Below are 6,083 nucleotides of genomic sequence, written 5' to 3'. Positions count from 1 at the left end.
GACACCTTCAGTCTTCTTGAAACAGATTCTAACATTGTAAATAGTTCTTTGACTTAGGCAAAAGGACTGATTTATTTATTGATTTATTAAAATTAGTGTTGCTGTAGACGTGCTGGGTATCTGGTAGTGCCCAGCTACAGCTCTGGTCAGCAGGTCAGCAGGTTATCCAGGAGCTCTTGCTTGAGGAGCAATGTCCCTGGGTGATGGGAACAGGGCTGGTAGCAACTGCAAGGCACGCCCAGACAGCCCTTTGGAACCAGTATAAGACAGGCCTGCATGGCTACACCCTCACCTGGTGAGTCCAGCCTGGCCTTCGCCCAGAGTGGAGGGGCACTGGGTGGAGAGCCCAGGCCTGGGCCTGCCTGGAAGTAGCCCCATTGGAAAGCCACATGTCTGGGCTGATTTCCCATTGGCTGCTCAGCCCTGCTCATTTGCATGACAGAATGTTCCCTCTCTGTGGCTCTCTCCATCTCTACCCACCAGGTGAACTTGGAAGGGGCTTCTCTAAGTTGGGTTGTCCTATTCTAAGGCCCTAGACTTGGCCTTCCAGCCATGGGCACTTTTGGCATTTTGCTTTGACATTTTGCTGCCTTCCTGCTAAAGTCTAAGCTCTTAGAAGGCAGGGACAGTGTCTAATCACAGCTCAGTCACCAAGGGGCAACTCTTCAGCATCTGTGGAGGAACACTAAGGAATCCCAGGCCTTCCACTTGATCATTATTAGCATTGTCACCATTGTCATTGTAGCAAAAATGACAGCTTATATTTGTAGAGTTATTTTGAGGTATATACTATTGTACATATGTCATTTCACTTAAAATCCCCCCACAATCCTGTGAACCAGCAAGGAGGTGTCATTATTGTGACCCTCTTCCAAGGAGGAAACTGACTTGGAGAGTGGTGCATGGCGTCTTTCCCCATGGCACCTGCACCTGACGCTGAACTGCAACCTGTGAGACAAGGCCGCTCTCTCTCCTGTTGTAGTCCTGGTCACCTCTGGGACAGTCTCCCTCTATAAACACCGTGTCTCCAACTCCTCCCAGCAGAAAAAGGAGATTTCCAGCCAAGAGCTGAGGGTTTGGGGCACACAAAGTATCCAGTTAGATGGCTGATGAGGGTTTCTGTGTTTTCACTACATTTAATTTTATGATTGCTTTCTATTTACAGCACACAAGACTGGCTTCCATTTGGGTAACTGCTGCCGTCTCTTCTTATGGCAAAAACTTCAAGAAAATAATGTTACTGAGTAAAATATCAACAGTAAGTAAATGGTGGTGGGGGAATGCCCAGCTAGGGCAGGAGGCCTGGGGTGGGAGTTAGTGACTGCAGTGGAGGCCCCAGGGTCCCAGGACTTTCTTGAGCTTGGCCTTTCCCCCACTGAATGCCCAGCCTCTTCCACCACTCTCCTCTGGTTGCCTCTGTCTCACATTCTTCTCTAACAATTCCCTGGCTTTCCAAGTGCAAAGAGGACTGTCACACTTCAGTATGCCCTGGGCACCGAGCACAGTGCTGGGAGTTGCTGGTGATTGATGGATTCCTCTCTCCTGGGCTCGGCTGATCCCTGGCAGCATCTGGCAGGCAGGAGTCATGGTTCATAGCAGTGAGGAAAAGGCTTGGAACTTTCTTATCACTAGTGTCACCAGGCACCTCTCCCTTCTGGCTGATGGTCTATGGTGACCACAGCAGGGAGGTTGGCCAGGGGCATGGAGCTGCTGAGAGCTGTTGAGATGGCTGGAGAGTGAATGAAGGGAATGAACCTGTTCAGAAAATTTGATGGGCAGGAGCCTCTGGTAAAACGTATACATTTATAATTTAACTTACTTTGTAGCTTAACTTCTGTTAAAACAAAAACCCTAGGAATGGTGGCGGTCCACACAAGCATGTCACATTATTTCAAAAATGTTAATGTTGCAAGCATCCCTCCAAGACTGTGCCCCATGTACATTGGGGTGAATCCCCTGGTTTGGAAGCCTCTCTGGGAGAGGCCTTCTCTTTCACCTCTTGGGGTCTCCACTCACGTGGCTTGGTGTCCTCCCCGCCTGCTGGGCTTCCTCAACATGTTTATTCCTGTCTTCTTCATGGCACTCACCCAGATCTGCCACCAATTTGATCCTTCATTTGTTTTGCCTTTTTGTCTTTGTGGCAATAGGCACAGAGGTGCCATCTTGCTCTCACTTTCAGCCAATCACCAGACAGGTGAGTGAACTCAGGTGAGTGAACTCAGTACCTAGAACAGTGCCCAGCTTCAGTAGGTGCTTAGTGAATAGTGAACAAATAAAGGGGCCACCGTAGAACCCCTTCCGATGTATTTTCATGGAGACTCCTCTTGACATCTCTGCAAACTAAGTCTAATCCTAAGATTTAAAGAAAAAAAAAAAAAAGCCAAACCACTTCCATTTCCTCCCCAATCCATCACCGTGCTCAGGCAGGAGATTGCTGTCTCAGTGCTCCACGGCTCGGAGAAGGTATCAGGTCAAACCCTGCCCTCCCTGGATTTCTGAACTTGAGTTATGACTTCCAGACTTTTTTGCATGACTCCTTTGTTTAACTTGCGTCCTGCTGAGGTGGCTTCTCTTGCCTTTTTGAAGGAAATCGTTTTCACACGAGAAAATGTGGAGCTCATTAAAAACCCGATTGTGAAATTTCTTTCAGAAGAAAAAGTGTTTGTGCCACTGCTTGAGAAATTCTGCAGAGTCCGATGTCCAGTCCAGGTATTAGAAGTCCCAGGTCAGGCAGCCGCTTCCCGGTGAGTGCTCCCCCACCTCGCCTGCATCCAGATGGCTTTCCTGTCCCTGTCCCAATCCTTTCTCCTTACTTCTCTTCCAAGTCTGAGCTGTCCCCCAGGTGTGAGGGAGACCTAGGTGGGGAGGAAAAGAAGGAATGTGGGCAAGTTCAGTATCTTTTTACTCTGATCCTGGAAACAAAAGTTTGAGTGGTTCCAACATAAGGAAATGAAGCCAGATGTTTGGGGGAGGGAACCCACAAACTTCAACAACAATGTATCACCTATGTACTCCATAAATGCCTCTATTTTAACCACAGACTCTGAAGTTTGATACCAGCAACTTAGGTGTGGAGTGCAAATTCACATTGGACTCAGCCAACCTTTGTTTACAAGTGGATTCCTCAAGCTCATGATATCATTTTAGGCCTGTTGTAGGACCTCATTTCCTACTCGTGGTAGATTGCAAGTGATTCTTCAAACCTTCCTTAGCATGCCCTTTACCTTGTGACCTGTGTGCCCTCCTGAGTCACAAGAGCTTAGTCAAATGATGGTCTCAGACAGGCTTGTAAAGGGCCGTCCATTGGGCTTTATGGCTCTGAAGTCCCTTCTATTGCCATGGGAAGGTCATCCTGGCTGGTCTCCTGGAGATGAGAGATACGTGGAGCAGAGAATTCTTCTTTCTATCAAGGCCACCCTGAACCCTCCAGCAGCCAATTACCAGACAGGTGAGTGAACTCAGTGACCATCACAAGGCTATCTAGCCAGTAGTGACATCACAGGGCTATCCAGCCAGCAGGGGCCTTGTGGAGCATCACTATGTTTTGAGGGTGTTTGCTATGCCCATGGTTGTGGCAATAGATAAGTTATGCACCACTCTGAAAGAACTTCCGATCTAGGGGGAGAAAAATGTTTACACACAACTAGGATTTCTGCATCTGCAGCCATTGCTGGGTAACATTGATTAAATGTTTATTTTGTTTTGGGTCCTACATTCAATGCATTACCTACATTCTCTCATACCAACCCTCCTAGGTATATAACTATCATTATTTCTATTTTACAGATGAAAACACTGAGAGAGGTGAAGGGCTTGCCCAAGGTCACTCAGCTCAGCAAGTGGGGGAAGAGTGAAGATTTTAATCCAGGTCTGTTTAACTTCAAAGCCCACGAGCATTACCATTATGTTTTGCAGCAAGTCTTAAGTATTTGAGCAGCAATGAGGTTCACGACATATTCCTTTAAGACAGACAAATCAGGTGGAACTTGCTAGAAGGGATAGCATTTGAACTGGCCTCTGAAGTGGCTTTGGGCAGGATTCCATGCAATGTGGTAGGAATAGAGAAGTGCTTGAGTGCTTGAGTGGAGATATATATATATATATATATATATATATATATATATATATATTTTTTTTTTTTTCCTGTAAACAGAGCAAGGTGTTCAACAGCTGCTGCAGTCAAGTTTCCAAATCCAGCGAATGGTCGCATTTGGTGACCTCAAGAACCCACTGCTGGACAAGACTTACAAAGATACAGTTAGTGAAAAATTCCCTTGATACTAGTCGAGGCTACTTCAAGGAGGTAAAACAGGCAGGTGTGTTTTGTGGCATGTTGACTTAACCTGTTCAAAAGCATCCTCCCTTTAATCTGCTGGGATGCCTGGAATTCCCACCTTGTGCTGAGGCACTAGCGGTGCCAGTTGAGTGCACACATGCTCTTTGAGATAAGTTGAGAGGAGGGCAGGCACATGTGCCTGCGCAGGGATGCCTGTGATCTGGGAGCCTTTCACAGGGACGGGAAAGAGGAACTGGAGACATTGCCAAGGAAAATGGGCACCAAGCATGGGCTGAAAATTCCAAAAACAAATCTCAAGACATTTCCCCCAGGGCTGGTGCTGATGAGAATGGAATCTCTGTGCCCTTCCATCAGGAAATAGCCCCCTGCAAGCCTGTTGCTCCACTCCTGCCAGGTAGCCTCAAGGCTCTGGTCAGCTCTGCACCTGATGGGTATCGAAAACATGGCTTCAGGGCTGGGGGATCCCCTGCCCCCAACCCCCTGCAGAGTTTCTACCCCCACAGGATGGGGTTTTGGACAAGCTTTCATGTCTCACCTGCTAGAATTGTCGCCCTGAGGATCGCCACCAGGGCAGCTGCTGCATGGCACCTGCACTCACATGGCTTTCTCTACAACCAACAACACCACGATAGGTTGAGATCAGCCATGTCAAGATGGTTTTGAGTGAAAGTGGGAGAAACTTAATTTGAGCAAAGACTGGCTAACAGTGACAGTCCGGCAGAGCCATGCCAGATCCAGGGATTCATGACGTAGTCCCACCTCACTCCCAACTTCTCCCTTCCAATTCTCCTTACTCTGATGGCTCCATTGGGAACCACAGCTCAATGGCTGCTGGCATCTCTGGATTTCCACCTGGTCCTCCCAGCAACTCCATGGAGAGGCAGAAGGTCCCCTCTTCTAAGTCCCACAACCAAATCTCACTGGTTCTGGCTGGCAGGACTTTGGCTGTGTGGCTTTGGCCCATCCCTGGGCCACATTTGAGGTTGTGCTAATTTCCCGTTGCTGCTCTAACAAATGACCATCAACTGGTTTAAACAATACAATTGTATTTTCTTACAATATAGAGGTCAGAAGTCTGGCAAAGCAGCTGGCAGGACCATGTTCCTTCTGGAGGCTATGGGGAACGACCCACTTCTGTGTCTTTTTCAGGTTCCAGAGGGCCCCTGCTCTCTTTGGCTAGGGGCCCCTGTCACTCTGACCTGTACTTGGTTGTCACATATCCTGCTCTGACCAGGCTCCTGTTTGTCTCTTGTGAAGACATTTGTCATGACATTGGGGCCCCCTAAATAATGCAGTATAATCTTGCATGTCAAGATCCTTCATCACAGGGCTGGGGTTGTGGCTCAGTGGTAGAGTGCTCACCTAGCATGCACAAGGCACTGGGTTCGATCCTCAGCACCACATAAATGTAAAATAAGATATTGTGTCCACCTAAAACTTAAGAATAAATATTTAATAAAAAAAATCCTTCGTCACAGCTGCAAAGTCCCCTCTGCCATATTAGGTGACACTCTCACAGATTCTAAGAATTAAGATGCAGACACTTTTGGGGGACCATTATTTTGCTTATCTCAAAGGCGATATGATGTTCTGATTGATTAGTCCAGATTCACAAGTCTGACCCTGGAGCCCCACCGAAACCTTGCGGATAAAGGATGGGAAGGGGTAGCTCCCTAGGGAAAGAGGTGGCTCATCACCAGACATGCAGGGACAGGACATCCAGGAGCCAACAACAGCCAATGTCCAGAACAGAAAACAGAGAAAAACTGGGGACTCTCTTGAACGA

This window comes from Marmota monax, unplaced genomic scaffold (genome assembly GCF_021218885.2).
Source record: "Marmota monax isolate L192 unplaced genomic scaffold, Marmota_monax_Labrador192_F-V1.1 WCK01_AAM20220418_F8-fsc00014, whole genome shotgun sequence".
NCBI classification, from domain to species: Eukaryota; Metazoa; Chordata; class Mammalia; order Rodentia; family Sciuridae; genus Marmota; species Marmota monax.
Note: the sequence above shows the minus strand (reverse complement) of the source record.